A 19,521-nucleotide genomic window follows, 5' to 3' on the forward strand; every position below is an offset into this window, starting at 1 on the left:
CGAGACGTTCAACACAACGAATGATTGTGACTAAGATGGTCTGCTACAATCACACAATAGCATGAACTACAAACAACACTTTTTGTAGAAATGCACAGAGGTTTTAAATTTTTTATTTACTCCAGACTGGCTAAATGTTACAATTGTAATGTAATATAGGCTACTTATTGAAATCAGCGCTGAAACAATGCTTCAGTAGCCCACACGTGCGATTTGTGAATCTATATTAAAAATAATCGATTTGAAAATTTTGAATCGTTTTACCTTTCCACCGAAACTGATGATTCCAATGATAGCAGAAGCTCTTAAAGCATGTCACTTGATGATGAGTAGCCTACAGGTACAATAAGGTCTCTTGAATCTCACCGACAAAATTGTTGAATTTTAGACCTGGAAATTTACAAATTACGGGTTTTCGTGATGTTACATGATTATTAATTTGAAACCCTAAATAAAAATAATGTTTGGACACCCTGCTAAGTTGAGGAACCAATCGCACTGACTTCACTGAGTAAAAATAGTTTAAATAAAAAAATTACAGGTATGGCCTCATAATAGTCATAATGATACGGTCCACATACCGGCACAATCAAAGCCTTTGCTCGTAGTAGTAGTAGGCCAAATACTATTAATAGTAATACCAACTTGGTGGATTAGTGTGTCATAAATGAATCATTCATAAAACACCGAAAGAAGTTTACCGAAGTTGGCAAACTCTTACATAATAAATATAATTTTACTTCTATTTCTAATATTTTTAGAAGTTTATTCCAATTTTCTTTTACTGTTAGTAGTGTTAGTGTTTCTTCCATTTTTTTTTTTTGGGGGGGGGGGGGGGGGGGGGGGGGAGAAACTCTGCTGTGTTAGTCAATGCAATCTAGTATATTTTTTTAGTACTTTTGATCAAGTATGGTAATGAGCTCACTATCGACATCTATAGTATATAGTGAGAACGAGAAACGATACACATATTGTAAAAGTTTATATATAGATGGACGCAATAGTCTCGAGAATCCAGGCAAGAACTGCTCGCCAAAGCGGCGCTTACGGGGCTCAGGACTCTAGGACTACGCACGGAGAGATAAAAACAATGCACTAAACAAAAATCGTTCCTAAATCATGTGTGCGAATTAGAACTGGAAAGTAAAAATCCAAGACATGGGAATGAGATGTTATAGGAAACTACTAGGCCACCTCATTCAAAGACCAAGAGTTTCTTCCAGTCATCTCTTCGGGGGGGGGGGGGGGGGGGAAGATGAAAGGGGAATTTATATAGAAAACATATGCTTTTACCAGTGTCGTCGCCCCCCCCCCCCCCCGAAGAAAAAGTCTGGAAGAAACACAGCAAAGACCGCATTTCCAATGACGTAGTGCGTATGCGACGGAATCCAAAGGTTGTGATATGAAGACTTGCCAAGGTTAAAAAACGAAAACTGAAATGGTCCAGACATGTCACAAGGTAGAAGTAGAAGAAAGAAGAAACTAATCAAACCCCATTACTATTAGATAGAACCAAGAAAAATAAAGCGGGAGTGATCTCCCCTAAACTTTCTCGAATATTCTTATATAATAACACTACGGGGATGGCAACTCGAGATATAGACATATTTTTAATTAATTATTTTAACTTTTAAAATTGAACAGAATCTCAAGGAAAGATAATTTCGCGCCAAGTGAACGCAAACAATGTGTGTGAAATAGTGCGGAATATTAGTACTTTATAAATACATATGCGTTTTTTTGATAAATCGGAAATAACGAAAATACTTCCGGTTACCAGAAATTACTCAAAATTTGAAAGAAGGCAGAGAATAGTTCTTTTACTAATTAGTAAAATTTCGTCTATCAGTTTGAAATAGTACTAAAGTTACATGCTTTGAAAAACCAAAAGTAGAATAATTGACAATAAGTCCCATTTCCGACTACCGGAAATTGAAGAAAAGTTGATACAGAACTATGGAGAACGCCCAATCAGCGGACCCAGGTGCTAAGAAAACTGGGACGCCTACTCTCTCGGTCACAACCATCCGATTAGAAAAATGTTAAAATGTTTATGGCGGTGGGGGTGAATGTTATTATAATGCATCATAAGCTAATATACTTTATACAGATGTACATAGGGTGATCTATCATCTTGAGTCTCTATAAATACAGATGTACAAAAAAGAAAAAAAAAGAAAACAGCACATGCTATTGCGAGTGATTATTTTCTTTTAATTAAATTAATATATGATATATGAGGTAATGAGATAATTTCAATTGCGACGTTTCAAAAATGTATTTTATTTTGTGTGTAGGTGTCTGTTTGCTGAATGTTCTTTTTGAATATTTTTCCGTGAGCGCTATTTTCTTTCTTTTCATGTTACATTTTCTGAAAAAAATAATGTCAAAATTTTGAAACTGACATTAGCGACGTCGCCGTTGGCCTTTAAAATTTAATTCGTTTTAATAACGGAAACAACTTCCATTTTGAAGGTCTGTGAGTATGTATATGAAGGGGGTGGGGGGAAGGGGCGGCGAAACATCACGCCCCTGCACAGTGGCGTAGCGAGATCGGGTGTCACCGCCCCCCAGAGGCGTAGCGACCCTTCCCGGGGACAAACTTTCAATTTTCGATTTGCACCAACCCCCCCTCCCCCCCCCCCCCACAAATTTTATATATTGTGCTATTTTTTTTTTTGCCTTGGTGTCACCCGGTGCGGTCCTTAGACTAAAGTTCATCCTCCTATATACAAATTTAATAAAATGTACTGTGTGTGAGTGTGTGTTAGCCTTACAATGCTAATAACTACTAAATAACTAAAGTAAGAATATATTCTTTTCGGAACTCTCTGCTATATCATTATAAAAATTAAGATATAAATAAACAAATTATACACACTGAGCACTTGGTATAATAACAATCATATTCTCGCATCTGAAACAGTTTGTATTTGTATTAAAAACTAGGGTCAAAGACAAACCATTCCTGCTTTCTTTAACTTCGTCGCTATTTTGCCACAGAAGTATGAATTTACTAGCGTGCTGTCCTGTCCCCGAGCGTTGCCGCGGGGATTGAAGAAAGTATGACGTAATATTTATTAATCCTATATTCTTAGACGTGTGACTTTGTTTTCTAAAACTGAATGAGAATGTAAACAATGCCTACGCTTTGATCATATTTATCGGGGCATAGGTTTACCTACATTACCGCATGAATGAAAGCCTTGAGTGCACGTTAATCAGTAACCGTAATCAGAGGCGTAGCGGGGGGTGCGGACAGCACTGGGTGACACCATTTAGGGGGGGGGGGGGGTGACACCCAGGAAAAAAAAAGCAAAATATATATAGAAAAACTAGAGGGGGGGTGCAAATCGAAAACTTGAGGGGGGGGGGGGTGCAAATCGAAAACTTCAGGGGGGGGGGGGGGTGCAAAATAAAAAATCTGGGGGGGGGGGGGGGGGTGACACCCGACCTCGCTACGCCACTGACCGTAATAATACTATTAATAGTGAGGTAGAACACTTTTGTGTCCGCCCAGGTGTCAAGAGACGTAGAGGGGCTCTCTCGGGAGTCCCCGATTACACCAACCTACCGCAGGGGCGCCGCGTACTGCGACTGGCTCCTTTAAACTAACGTAAACGCCATGATGCTAACAGGATAATCTAGGGCGTAAAATAGCACCCTGTCGGGGCGCAGGCAGACGCGTCTGATTCAATTTGGTGATAACTATTGCACTGTTTAAAACGAACTTAAGATAAAACGAACTTAACAACACAGGATAGCACGGGGCGCCACCTTGCACCATGCCGGGGCTCCGATGAACACGCCTATTTCAATTTATTGAGCGACTATAACGGCCCATCTAATCCATTGCCTATCGCACTGTTTAGAACGAACGTAGGCGCCATCGCGCTCACGGAAAAGCCAGGGGCGCTAAATCGAAACCTGCAGAGGTGCCTGATTCGATATAGTTAACGATTGTAGTTGCCTATTGTGGCTTTAGTGTATAGTTTTTTTTTAACGAACATAGGCGCCGTAGTTCTCGCACGGGAGCTTCGGGCCGCGCAATCAACGGGGCGCCGGTGGTTGCGCTTGTTGCAGTTTTACCGCTGAATATAATAACGGATGCCAAGTGCCAACATAGCCGCTCTAGAACTCTGGGCGCCAAACTTGTATTGAAGAAATCGCACCCTCCATGGTGCTGCCCATAAGAAATTTTAATTTTCTTTTTCGCTTAAATCTGCTCGGTAGTATTCTCATTTACTCCCCAAAGTTTCATGACGATCGGATCAACGGTGTGAAACCGCAATCAACTTTTATTTTGTATATACCGTATATAGAGAAGAATCGAATCGCGCCTTGCCGGGGCGCCAACCCTGCGAATATGAAGTTCATTATTTTCACAGGAACCTCCCCAAGTTTCAGGGCGATTGGATGAAAGGTGTAGTACAGTGTTTCTTCCATACTTTTTTCTCGGGGGGGGGGGGGGGGGGGGGGGAAGAGATGCCTGGAACGAACTCTGGTGTAGTAATGCATAAAAGACACACACAAACATTGCTTTATATGTATATATGTATTGTATATACTACATACAAATTAAAGCCCTTTGAGCTGTAATATTGTAAAGAAATAATTATGTTGTGTCCTAGGACGATAGTAGACGATAGGTCTGTTGTGTGTGCGTGTTTTAATTGAAAGCTAGGTTTACGTGCTTTGTCAATGCAGACCATTTAATATTTGACAAATAAATTAGGTGGTAATGTTAAGTGTCTTTATTTTCAAGTTTCGATTAGGTCATTATTATTGCGTCTTTTTTTCGGCAATGGCTTTTTTGTTTACTCTAGAATCAATGACGTCATTTTATTCTGTTAACTTTTTGGCTTTAGAGCTGTACATATTTCGTTTCGAAAGCTTCCTGTCTGTTCCATATGACGTCACTTTCTTTCACTATGCATCTTTTACTTTTCCTTGCGTTTTCTCTAGAGCGTTCCGGAAAGACAGAGTGACAGAATACCAAAACTATTATTTATTTATTATCTACGAGATAAACGGTCCGTTGATAGAGAGATACAACGGGCGAAAGGTTGATAGTGTAGTCTCTTTTCTCTAAACCAAAACCACCACCCTCAACTTCAAATTTAACCGGAAACGAAAAATGACATTGAAAACTGATTTTTATCCAGAATCGGCATTTTAATATTATTTAAACTTGAACAACACGTAGCTACTGCACATTGATACTAAATATAGTCGTAGCCATACCCCTTAATCTTGCACAAATCTCAAACATGACATAAGTCGCATTTAGAGTTTCTTACAGGAGACTCCACGGGGAGGGAGGTTAGGGGCGGGCTGCGCCCACACCAACCACTCCGAAACACTTCTACTTCTACCGTCCCCTTCAACGAAATATAATAGAATTTATACTTTTACCAGTGTCCGAACCCTCCCCAGAAAATTTACCCCCCTCCCGATGAGGAAAAAGTCTAAAAGAAACACTGTAGATTTGTACTATTTAGATCATACACACGGACTAAAGGAAGGGTCTACTTCTATAATTATAATGTAGACCCGTTTCATACTTTTGGCTGATAAACCTCACTCACGCACAGTGTTTCTTTCTGACCTTTTTTTCCGGGGATGGGGCACTTCAATGTTTGTAGGGGCGAATACAATTCTCCAGGGTTGGGGGAGGCCGACACTGGTAAAACTATGTATTTTCTATATAAATTATATTTCGTTTTGGAGGTCGGGGGAGGATTAGACGTTCTACTTATGTAAAATTGTCCACCAAACTGAAACGATACCGCACCGCGTTTCTTAGTTTCCTGTAGGTGTAAAACGTCGAGACCTGTTAACATCCCAATTTTACGTATTCTGCACAATAACAATTCTTTCGCAACTCCGTATAAAAAATAGTATAAGTATAATGCCGCTAGTTCTCAAGAAGAGCTACAACAAGCATTTCGAAGGCTACCGACTAAAGCTGATTGATCATTAACTTTGTATCAAACGAAACAATAAGAAAAGAAACGCAGTTTACAAAACATGCGGAACAAGTGGATTTTATACTTCATTATTAAACATTTTTTAAAAGTCAGTAGTCGAAATGCGGTCAAGCTTTTTGTGGAGAGCCAGGTTGCCTAAGGCCCCTTTGACTTTGACAGGAAACATTGCTAACTAGAGGCTTTACTTTTACGTCATGAATCGTTATGTTGTAGCCATTTTGATTTCTGTCAATGAGTGTCAAGAAAATAACTGATAACGGCACGGTTTTATAATTATGGTTGTTAAATGTGAATATATTTGCATAATTTGTTTACACAATGGCGTTTGTATTAGGTTTGGTAAACTTGAGGCTAATATTAGCTAAAGTAGCTGAGCAACACACAAAAGCATTTGCTTTTATTTTTATTGGATGCCATTTTTGTTTGTGTGAAGAATGGTGGATAAACTGCAGGTGTCCACTTTGCAGAGTATTCTAATAAAGAACCAGTCCCTCCCAACGTGTAAATCTTCCTACTGGTGCGTATCCGAAAATTTTGACAATATGCAAGCGAAAATCCAAATATTTTTCACGATGTCGGTATCTCTGATAATATTGAGACAGACTGAGTTAACAAGAGTTAGGCACATCATAGATATCTTTTCCAAAAGGAAAGGTGGTGTGATTGTTGTTTGTCTTGGGGAGGTGTGTAGCAAGAGTCCGGGAGAGATGGAATGTATACTATTCTATCAACAAAGGCGAACAATAAATTTGTCGAGTTAATTTTCTTAATTAAATGAGCTGTCACAAAATAGTGAGAATAAAAAAATACAAAACTTAAAAAAAAAAAAACACTACCAATGACTGCTCGTAGATTTTGTGCTTCCTCGAGCTGTGCAGGTTCTTGTGATGACTGTTCATACATTTGATGACAAAAAACGTGGGTACGTTCACCATCAAATTTCCAAAATTCGTGTGTTGTGTGCTTTTCGCTTTAAATCATAAATCTGCCCGACCCACGTTTTTTGTCATCAAATGTATGAACAGTCATCAGAAGAACCTGCACAGCTCGAGGAAGCACAAAATCTACGAGCAGTCATTGGTAGATCCCCTAGGGTCGGAAGAAAAAATTATTTTCTACTTTTTAGTCCACAAGAAAAACGTGGTTTTTTAAAAAGTTTTTTTTAAGTATTTTATTTTCTCCTTTTTAGTCCGTTGCTACACATGAAAAACGTGGTTTTTAAAAAGTTTTTTATATAGTTTATTTTCTACTTTATCTAATGACTCGACTAAGTGTTTTTAAATACACGGACTAAAAATCTTGAGCGACAGATACGCTTTAAACAGAGAAGGGGCGTAATTTAATTAAGCTAATTTAGGTTTCTAATTTATGATTGCATCTGAAATTGTTAGGCGATGACATTTGATGACACGAATTTTGGAAATTTGATGGTGAACGTACCCACGTTTTTTGTCATCAAATGCCGTGACCAGGATTCGAACCTGGGTTGTCGCGGCCACAACGCGAAGTACTAACCACTATACCATCACGGCCAGCGCGCTCACATCGATTGGGGCCGAAGTAACTGTGTCAATAGGCCTCCAGTCTTGTCGGTATCTTTAGAAATCATGTCCTCAATTTTAGGGTCCTTGTGGCGTAATTTAATTAAACTAATTTAGGTCTCTAATTGCTAGTTTTTATGATTGCATCTGAAATTGTTAGGCGAAAATAGCCTGCAAGCCGAATTTCAGATCTCTAGAGCAATCAGAAGTGGGCTAATTTTCGTTGTCAATTTTAACAACAAACCCACAAACGCGAAGCTGAGTTAAGAAAAACGTGTTAAAAAATGTCGATAACATAAAGGTAAACAAAATGTATGTTAAAAAAAGACAAGCTTCTGACGTGAGGCGTCTGACACCTATGATAAAGAGATTACGACTAATAATAATAACAGGAACAATGAATAAGGACAACATACTTAATTATCTCTTAAATTTAACCGCAACATGGTAGGAAAAGCTTAAATATGTGTATTAATTACATATATGGTGTCTGGAGTAGCAGCATATTCAATAGAAATCAGTGATATTTTGAGTTTGGTGTGTGTAATCCAATACGCCTCAGCGTTTTCTTACCGTGTTTTAATTCGGAAAACAACCATCCCGCAATAAAACACACATGATTAAAATTAACCGGTACGGTGTTTCTTTAATAGCAGTAGCAGCTATCGTAAGGTTTGTAAGGTTTAGTTGACCATTTTCGAAAAATAAGTAACAGGCTTCAAATAGAAAGACAGGACACTGTATGCATCACGAAATTCCTTTTGATGAGCATACACATCCTATTCTTGAGCAGAAAGAGAGTAGGTATATATAGGAGACTTAATTTTATCGTTTTAGAGTTTTGTCATCTCTTGAAGTTTAAAATAAACAGCTGATAGTACTATACAAGCTGACAACGTTGCTAATATTATTACTGAGCGTCTACTAGTCAACTACTACTATTATTTAGTGAATAGTTAGTAATACTACCGATACGGTAAGTTAAGATAGATCTATCTCTTGTTTGTTCACGTGTGGTATATGCGTAATCAGAAGAACCTCTTTCATTTTCATGAAATCTTGGTAGCTGGTAGCTTGGAAGAAGACTCAACAGCAACCACACCAGTTATTTGTATTTTTCGGGCGACAACGGGATACCATCAACGGCGCAATTTTCGAAATGTTTAGATCTAGTTGCATATGTAATTTAAAAATATAATAAATGTTCCTTAATTGAGAATTAACTATCCTGTTGTAGAATGACGTTTCAACTGTTGACAATCCATTCCTCTCGTACTAACACACTGATCATCGTAACGTAGTCGTAATGTTCGTGTACCGTAGCCGTAATGTTAGTGAATAACTTGATTGGCTGCACAGCAACGTACACAAGTCACACAATACTGATGGAAAAATAATCTTGGGCCCCATCGCTGTTATTGAGGTAGTTAATGAACTATCTAATACTAATAGTAATATAGATAGAGATGTAAATCTGCCAACTCCCTTTATAATATGTTGGCTGAAAAAGTGTAATTACATACGGTATGTTACCTCTCGTCATCCAGTAGCTTGTGTCCAAAAATGAATCTTAAGTTCCAGACTAGTTACATTCATTAAGCCTAATGTGCAGAAGGGTTTCTAGTTTTCTCCCTCACCAAAATACAAAGTAGTATTGATGAGTTAACTTTGTAGAACAAGAAGCATGTTAGACCACGGATAAAAGAATGTTGTCAAACTTTACAGTATGTTAAAAAGTAGGCTTCAAATCAAATTCGCCAAGTTGGAAAAAAAATACCATAAGTCACAATGATTATCCTGAAGGTATGAACAGAGCTAATTAAGGAAGATATTGGCAAAACACTTGAATGACATCAGAAAAGTTATAGACCTCAGTTGCACAGAACATTAAAAATGCTGCAAGTCCAAGCACTAAGAAGAAAAGGAGGTACCATTTGGTTGCTAGGAGGTACTAGACTTGAATATACCAACACGCGAAATAGAGATCATTCCCATCATTATGTAGATCTATGCTAAACCATGTAGGCCTACTGGTTCAGCTGGATAGTAAATTGAGTGTAGCCTACGCCATGGCCATAACACAGCAGTGGGAATATTTATATTTTTATATAAGTATTAAAAACACACTAGCAACTTTTTGTTATTATAGAAAATATGAAACAATTATGTAACATTGTTATTATTATATATTAAGGAACTGTTTTGAATAGTGGTACCCTGAACGGCAATGTTTTAAAGTAGTTTTTTTCAGGTTACTGTATAATTTTATTACTTACACACAATATACAACATGATTATTTAGCTAAAATATTTAGCAACATTTTCAAAGCTAGATCTTGATAGAAAAAGGCCTACATACTAGCACACTTAGAATATTTTTTAAACTCTTTAAAATTTATTTCAGTATTTAAAGAAGTTTAAAACCACTGTTTTGGGGCATGTGACCAACTAGGACACATGCATTTAAGATTTAGCCTGACTTGGGTATTTCCAGAAGGGCAGTTTTAAAATAAATGGCTGAGGAGCAATAATTTTTTTACCACAAAAAACAATTCTTTATGTTGAAGAACCAGGTTAATAGTGACACCAGAACCTGCTACTATCAGCTGTGGTTACTTCCAACAAGTTACATATTGCAAAGAACTATTTTATTAGTGTCCAACAATAGTAACCATGTTAATATTTGCAAAAATTCATCTTTTACTTTTAAGCTTTATTAATATTTGAATGTAAAAGATATGAAAACGTTTTAAAGTAGGCCTATATGCATTTAGTTAGCTGACATTTGAGAAGCTAAGAATAGTAAAAAAAAAAAATGCCTACAGTCAACTTAAACCTTAAGCTCCCAATGCTACAGAGATTTTGTCAGTGGTCATATCTGATGTGCCATGTATAGTAATTGTAATTTATGTTACATGTAGTAATAGTTGTCTTGAAAAAAAGATTTTGAAGATGACAGTAGGCAGAAATAATAGGAATTGCTTTAGTTTCTTTGTTGCGCTCTGTTACTATTTGCTCATTTTCTCCACATCTTTACTTAAACTTCCCTCAAAATTGTGGATGGTGTAAACCGTAAAAAAAAATAAAAATTTCAAAGTAATTTAGTGATATTGAAATAGGGGAACTTTTTTTTAGCATTTAAAAAAACGTTTTTTTTTTTCACTAGTTTGTTTGATAATTTTTTTATTTATTGGTAAATTATTAAGCAATTCAGATTCATAATACATTAATTTAAGACTATTTTCCAGTCGAACGTTTTGTTTTATTTTTAATATTTGTGGATATTTTAAAATAATTTTTCTTTTAAAAAGGGTAGTGTCTGAAAAGTGTTATTGTTTCAAGTGGTTATATAGGTAATAAATTTGTTTATGTCCAACAGTAATCAGATTTGGTAAAAAATAACTGCAAAAATTAGTAGCCATTACATACCAAACCTAATTGGTTTTACCTGGAAACTAAAATTACCAGGTTATTTTTGGTCCAACTTTTCCCTCTTTCAAATAATCACTCCAATCCTTAACCTTTAAGGTTTTAGGAATCAAATTTTGTTTATTAAACTGTTAGTTTAATTCTAATATTTCTAATAACATGATTTAGAATATCCCATAGCTCAATAGTAAAATAAACGGGTACAAAATTGTCAAATAAACATAAAATAAGCTTACTGACCTGAAAACAGTTGACATCCTCACTATCAGATGACATATGTTTAAAAAGAGTTTGAAAGAATTGCTCATTTTCACACACTACTATTAATTAATTTCCACCACACAAATAACTAATTTTTTTTATATTTTTATAAATATGTTCCTATGCAATGTCCCCAACCCAGTCACCAGCACTTATTATTTAAAGCTCCAAATGTAATGATTGCCAATAACACAGAAATTTCAAGTAATATCTTTAAATTTTTTAAAGAATAAGTTAAGTTTTCTAAGTAATAAGAATGATTTTAGTTTTCTTTTTAAGGACTGTTTATATTACGTTTTGTAAGCTACCAAAGACACAGATCAGTAATATTAATAACACTAGATAAATGGCCCGTTGAGGAAGGGTACAACGGGCGCTAGGCTGATAGTGCTGTCTCTTTTCTCTAAACTAAAACCATCCCACCCCCCCCCCACCCCCCACCCCACACACACCACCCCCACCCCCACACACACCTCCACCCCCCACACACCACCCACCCCCCCCCACCCCACCCCTCCCCCCACCCACCCCCACCCCCCACACACCTCCCCCCACCCACCCACCCCCACCCCCCAAAAAAACATGTCTACCGTCCCATTCAACGAAATATAATTATATACTTTTTCCAGTGTCCGCCCCCTTCCCGAAAATTCTACCCCCGCCCCCGAAAACCTCAAGTACCCCCTGCCCCTCTCCGGGGAGGAAAAAGTCTGAAAGAAACACTGGTGTCGCGCTTAGCCACTACGCGAAGAATTGCATTAAAGAAATTGCGAGAAAACCACTTTTTAGATTAGACACATTAATTAGGTGGTAATTTTATTATAGAGTATCGATGAGGAAACCACCCCACCCCACCCCCCCACCCCCACCTCCACACACCACCCACCCCCCACACCACCCCCCAACCCCCCCCCCCCACACCACACCCCCCCCCCCGCCTCCCACCCCCCACTCCCAAAAAAATCATGTCTACCGTCCCATTCAACGAAATATAATTATATACTTTTTCCAGTGTCCGCCCCCTCCCAGAAAATTCTACCCCCGCCCCCGAAAATTTCAAGTACCCCCACCCCTCTCCGGGGAGGAAAAAGTCTGAAAGAAACACTGAAACCAACCCACCCCCCACCACCCCCCCACACACACCACCCCCCCCCCCCCACACACACACCACCACCCCCCCACCCCTCCACCCCCAAAAAAAAACATGTCTACCGTCCCATTCAACGAAATATAATTATATACTTTTTCCAGTGTCCGCCCCCTCCCAGAAAATTATACCCCCGCCCCCGAAAATTTCAAGTACCCCCACCCCTCTCCGGGGAGGAAAAAGTCTGAAAGAAACACTGAAACCAACCCACCCCCCCCCCCCACACACACCCCCCCCCCCACCCCTCCACACCCCCCCCCCCCCCCAAAAAAAAACATGTCTACCGTCCCATTGCAAGAAAACCACTTTTTAGATTAGACACATTAATTAGGCGGTAATTTTATTATAGAGTATCGATGAAGAAATTTCTTTTGAGTTGGGGAGGGGGGGGGGGGGGGGGGCTCAGACGTTCTTACGCGGGGGGTGGGGCTTCGCCCCTACCCGAAGAATTGTATGCAAGAAACTCTTCACGCAAACCATTTAGATTAGACAACATTTCCTTTTTTTCAATGTTTACGCGATAATCAATGACGTCATATTACTGTGTGCACTCTCTGGTTTGAGATTATGTTCTACTCTACGCTAAATGTGTCGACGTCATATTTCGTTTTTCGAATTACTGTGCATGTTTTTATTTTGCTTGTGTTTTCTCTAGAGCGTTCTTGTCAGACAGAGCGTTCTTGACAGACAGCGAAACTATTATTATAGATAGAAAAAAAAAGTAGATGTGAGAGTAATTCATTGATTGGTGATTCAAAGAATATTAATTTAAGAAATACTAAGTGAAAGAAATACAGATAGAACTGATTATTAGCAAGTATTTAAGAGTATAAGTTTACAGCTGAGCACTAACTGTTTCTCTACAATATTTATGAAATTTTAAGAAATCATGTAACTAATGTTTTTTGTTTTATGCAGTACAATAATTTCAGTCAAATGCCTTATATTTTAAAAATACCAGTTGTTACACAATTTTAAACTGAGGAGTAAGTACCTTAACTTCATCAAGGTATTTTTATAAGTAGCTTAAATAAGTAAATAGTTGGGTTTTTATATAAATATGAAGTTTACCAAATTAGTCGACCCATTTGCTATATCCAGAATTTAATACACACCACGTTTCTTCTTTATAAATACCACAAAAATTATGGTAGGTCACAAATATATTTAATTACGTAAAGAGTAAAAAAATGTCAGTTTTTATGCAAATTTTCTCAACCTAGAATAAACAAGGCTCTATCAGCCTACGTAAAATATAAAAGCTTGTTTTCAAATGACACCACTTTTGTCAACACAAGAATGATAATTTTGAAGTAATGTTTCCATAAAACATTTCACACTGTCTCCATAGAAAGTGATTGATTAAAAAAAAAATTAATTACATTCTGGAACAAGATGTTACCTAATTTACCTTTGTATATGGTTACCCATAAATCCTGAAACTTATATGGGACCTCATTTTCTAAGAATGGTTCCATTAGAATCATCTTTTGCAACTGAAAATAGCTATGATCTGAATATACCAAGGAGGGCTATGTGAACAGGCAAATGCAGAGGCAGTACAGAAAGCAAAAGTTGCACTTCAATATAGAGACAGTGTTGTTTTATTTAAACAAAGGGTTAGTAAGTTCTGTTGTAGTAGAAGTACAACACAAATGTAAATATAATATACTAGATAACCAGACAATCAATTATAGTTGATCGTTGGAAACCTAGTACTATTGTTAAATTAAGTACACCATCTTTTTGGTTGGTAAATCTTGATTAGCGAACAGGCAATCCAGGTTAAGTGAAATCAACAGTCATAGATTAACAAAATGTGCATGTTTATGTAGCCAGGTTGTCGTCCTGAAATACAGCTCAAGAAATTTACTTTGGATAATTTCAGAATCTCTAGTGTCGAGATATCAACTTTCTTGGAGATGTTGAGCTCTGGGTTATCCAATTTCATGAGGCATCAAGAGAATCAATTTATGTGAAGGAGCAAATTAGCCCAGACAACCACTCCCCCAATGTAAAAAAAAAAAAGTAGCCAAATCTTATTTGTTTCGCCACATTGTGTAATTGGTAATGAAATTCAATTAGTTTTTTGCAGCATTTTCTCTTAAATTATAGACCAAAAACTAAAGGCATGTTGATAATAAACTAACATAACCAGATTAATTCAGCTTAAGCCAACAGGTTATCTATAAAAACCTTAAAACTATCCCATATTGCTGCCTCAGCCAACTGCAGCTTTTGAAAATGCTTGTTTGAAATTCTGGTTAATAAAAATACAGAAAACAAGCTTTCTTTCACTGCTAAAACTATTTAAATGCTATGGTTATTTTTTCAAGAATATTATGTGTATGAGCTGAGATGCAAGACATTTTACCAATAATTTAGAGGTTACATCTGTAGTTATGAGATCGTTTCTTATAAGAGGAGGTTGATAATGAAAGTGATGCAGAATGTTGTATTATGCCAGACATAGTAGAAAATGATTTAGAGTGCACTGATTATGATAATTCCAGTGATGAGTTTTTTTTAGGGAAACTTATTAATAAAGTTGGAATCATCAACCAATACTTTTAAAAATAATTTTCCTTGTTCTTTAGCTCACATTGGTATAATTAGGTACTCCAAACTGCCGAAAATAGAGGTTTCTGCTCATTTTCTTTACTTTTTCCCTACTTTCCATCACAAAGTTCTCCCATAAAAATTAAGCGTATACTAATAAAAATGGTATGGTTAGAAAGCTTAACTTAAGCTCTACAATGATGTGTTGTTTGTTTTTATATTGGTAAAGGAAGAATACATGTTTTTGTAGCTTGAAAAACATCACCGCAACGATTTTTATCGGCAAAATGATAGACCCGTTTTTACCCCTATCGCATTCTGACGCTTTGCGCTTCGGCGCCACGTGACGTATGAATTCTAAACATAGCTTATCGTACGCAGGATTGAATGACCTTTAGTCTCGTATAAAATGTTAACAAATTATGTTAGTAAAAACGGTTTAATTCTCAAATTTTCTACGAAAAATTGAATTTTCACCAAAATCCACTAAGAATACAAATTTTCTACTAGCATGGTTAGAAAGATCGTCCATTTTTCTATTTAAATGCGAAACTATCTTTACAATATCAAAGATGGCGCGAATGGCAAAGCGCGATAACGAAACCATGTGTAACTCCCGTTCGCCGACGCGATCACGAAATTTTTTACAAAGAAAATAAAAGCCCGCCCCGGATCAGACCCCTGACGTGTTTGAATAGAAATCTATTTTTTCTTACGCATTATATCACAATAAAAACAGTTCAATATTAAAAAGAATACAATAAAATATGAAAATATTCAAGTATTTATAATTTAAAACTAAACTTTATCTGTAAAATTTGAATATATTTAGTAAAAGGTCACGCTGACCTAGTTTTTCGACCGGCAACGTTTCGAGAGAAAACTACAGAAAATTGCGATAAAAACGCTAATAAGAACTGATTATCCGATTTAAAATGTCCAAACTATCTGCTAAATATATAATTCAATTAGTCTTTACAGTTATGGGTATACTTTATCACACTGTGTTTCTTTTTTCTTCATTTACGGGTTGTAATTTGCTAAAAATAAGTCTAAAATAGGTTGTCTATTTTTAATCTCGGCCCGATTTTAATTCTGAAATCGTGCATTTTTATTAACGTTTTTCAGCGATCTAACACTAAATTATTTCACTGAGAATGTTTCTTTTTAAATGTAGATTAACTGTAGTTACAAATAAATAACTTTTTCTATATATCTGTTAAGTTTTAGTAATTCTTTGTCAATTTAAAAAAACGGACTTAAAGCCGTGTTGAGGTATAAAATGTTCACCCCCACCTTATTTTCTCAAATCTGGACATTTAACTGCATGATTTATAGCACTCAATTTAATTTACATAATTAGGTAACATTTTCCCCTTTAAATCGATATAAAGGTGATTATTGTGCATGCAATAGAAGAATTTTAGTGGTTTTGTGAAAGTTGGTGATTTTTTAGTTTTTTTTCGCCCTGTCAAATTTTTGGTAAATATGGTGTAGTACGATTTTTAAGACAAAAAACGTTTATCTTTAACTTGTTATACTAGTTTGAAAAAAATTGAGACTACAATCTATCTACTCTTTTATTGGAATTAAGTTAGATAATGGATATAGCTGCTATAGTTTTTGAGATAATCGGTGCTAAAGTCGGGTCCTCATGAGGCCGTAAAAGGTAAAAAAAAACGCGTGTTTCTTAAGCGCATAACTTTTTTTCTAATTGTCCTACAGACATAAAGTTGGTATCCATGTTCTTAGAATTATTAGTACTATGCAGAAAAACCAAAGCCATTATTGTGTGACTGATTTGAAAAATCCGTTTGGAGTACCTAGTATAATACGTTTTTATTTACGATGTAATTTATGGATTTAATGTTATGAATGTTAATAAAGAAGAAAAGTTTAGATATTTTAAAATGTTTAATATTTTTTTAAATAGTCGTGTAACAGTCCTTTTCTTTGGATTAGAGTAGTGACAGTGCAGGTTAAAATATAGAGCTCTTTGGAAAATAAGCAATGAGAGTCATACTTTATTGAGGTATAGCCCAGATGCAATAATTTTTACATTACTTTGTTATATAACATGTGAACTGGTGGACAAAGGTGCAGTTCAAAATACATGAATAATGTATGAAAATCCAACTAAATCAGTATTCACTATCTGTTGGATGTATGGATACATTATCCAGACAAGTGTTAAGAAATAACCAACAGAATGAAGTTTTGGACTGTGCTATAGGCCTAGATGTTATTTATTTTATAGCTTTACTTACAGTGTTGCCCAGCATGTTTTAAGTGCTAATGCAGCTTTCAATTTTATGGTAATAGTTTATATTGTGACATCATTTCTTCCGTGCATTTAGATCTTGCATATAGTTTTGAACTTATTTGTGTGTCCAGCCTTTTATTTAGGTTTAGTGTATAGTTCTGAAATTATTTTTGTGTCCAAAAAACTGATAGGTTTAAGAGAAAACCAACTTCTTAATTAATAAGCTTTCTTTATTTGTTTGTATTTAAGTTAGGGTACTTAAAAGAAAATATATGCATGCATCAGGGACTCTTCTGGGTTGCTGTGGTTACGGTGGCCATCTTGAAAAAAAAACACCCCAGCCTTTGGTAAAGGTCTCAAGGTTAAAAACTAACATATACATTGATCATATAATCATCTATCCTTTTTTTTTTTTTTACTAAAATCTAATAGTTAACTGACTAGTTTTTTTTTAACAGAATACACCCTAGAAATATTTTTTCGAACTTTCAAAGTTTGATACACTGAGATACCATTAAAATTAATACTAAATTAAATAGGCCTATAGACACACAAAAAAGGTTTAGGCCTATTAATTAACAAGTCCCCCCGCCCTTTTTTTCCCCCAGCAAACTACCCATTTAACTTAAAATCTGGCCTATAATTAAACCAGCAAAAACTTATAAGATCTTGTTTTTCATTACAGCAGAAAACCCAAATATAATTATTTTTTTTTTAAATTCATGTTTTGGGACTCAGTTCTTTAAAAGTGACGGCTGGACAATGCTCATACTGCACTGCTTCAAATATTCCATAATTGCTTCTTAATGATCAATGAAAACTTAGGAAAACTGGAATGCTAACATAAGGCAGGATCATCAAAAAAATTTTAAGCCAAGACAGCTTATTTTTAGTTCCATAATTAATTTATATTATTTAGGCCTATAACTTAATGAAACTATTAATATTAAACTCTTGTGAATATAGCCTACATATTTAAATAGTTAGCTAAGTAGCAAAATATATAAAATAATCATAATGCTAGCCAGCTAATAATGAATGTAATCTTAATTTGCTAAAATGTTTTCCTTTGGGGAAAAATAAAATCCAGTTAGGCCCATGTTCTCATAGACTAAAATATGTTATATTCTCATAGACTAAATTATGACCAGAAAACCTGAACTCAAAACAGAGTTTAGGTCTTAGTATGATTTCGTCCTTAATTGGGACATGCAGTTTTCATCAATGCCAGAGAGAAGCACTCACTACACAGGCAGTTCTATTATTCTAGACATAACTTTGTGCTAACAAGAAACGGGAGAATTTTGATACCGGTGTCCGATAATGGAATCTTCTTTAAAAAGATATGTTAGGCTACTGGTAGGTAACTAAATACACACATGGCTGGCTAATGTCAATGCTAACCCTGTCCCTAACATACGCCTAATCATAATTTCTAACCATTAAGTTAGTCGAGATTTTTATACTACTAACAACCCAACACACCTATTTAATGGAAGAGTCTATTATCGGACACCAGTATCTATAATCACCAGAAACAACATCTGGCTCATTAAGGTGGTTGGGGCAAGTAACGATGTCAAATGTCTATTATTCACATTTTACCAAATCACCTGTTCGCTTCAAAATTTACCAACAATAAATATTCCCTTTAATAACACTCAATGGAATGTTTTCTTGTCTGTGTGTCAGTAGATGGAATCTAGATCTAGAGAAGATGTTTAGTCTAAAATAGTCTAGTTTACAATTCACACCTTTTTTTATTTTAAAATTGTTGGTGTATTCTTGGTTGTAAACACCCCCCCCCCCCCTTCCCGTGTGTATCGCGTTCAGATGCATAGGATCTACATTCGTAAAGTAGCTTTCCCGTAAGACCGTTTACATTTTAATTGAAGTGCAATCAACGTCATATTAGTTGTAGGTAGTTAGATTCTAACAAACTAATGAAACCAGCTGTAGATCAAGTTTTAGCTATCACCTGTCCGCCATTTTGAAATCAGGATTGTAAATAATAGGTCGATAAATAATTTTCTTCAAATGTAAATCGTCAACTAATTTATAAGATCTGTGTTTTGTATTTTTGAAATCTCGGTTATTAACTGTAGATTAGTACCTTGGATAAGTCACAAGCAGTCTTGCTTCTTTCAACCTCTCAAAATAGTCTTCATGAATTAGCGAAGTTGGAGCATCTCATTTGCTGTCTTTTAACTGCGGGATGTTTGTTCGTAATATGCCAGAAAAGCGTTATAGTTATAAAATATTTTAGTTAAATACTAGATCTGATACAAATCAACTAAAATGTATTCAACACAATTTTAATTAATCGGGTAG

At 36.0% G+C, this 19,521-nt stretch overlaps 1 long non-coding RNA gene and 1 other non-coding gene across 2 annotated transcripts; both read right to left on the bottom strand.

Moving 5' to 3' along the window:
• Nucleotides 1–264: 264 nt before the first annotated feature.
• Nucleotides 265–19,412, bottom strand: LOC131930778 (uncharacterized). The gene is made up of 2 exons (XR_009384170.1): nucleotides 19,304–19,412; nucleotides 265–390 (listed from the first exon to the last, which is right to left on the bottom strand). It is a non-coding gene; the product is annotated as an uncharacterized LOC131930778 (long non-coding RNA).
• Nucleotides 7,451–7,522, bottom strand: Trnah-gug (transfer RNA histidin (anticodon GUG)). The gene has a single exon. It is a non-coding gene; the product is annotated as a tRNA-His (tRNA).
• Nucleotides 19,413–19,521: the final 109 nt, after the last annotated feature.

The sequence above is a fragment of the Physella acuta genome, unplaced genomic scaffold (assembly GCF_028476545.2).
Source record: "Physella acuta isolate Inbredline_101_S28 unplaced genomic scaffold, ASM2847654v3 ptg001844l, whole genome shotgun sequence".
Taxonomy (NCBI): Eukaryota; Metazoa; Mollusca; class Gastropoda; family Physidae; genus Physella; species Physella acuta.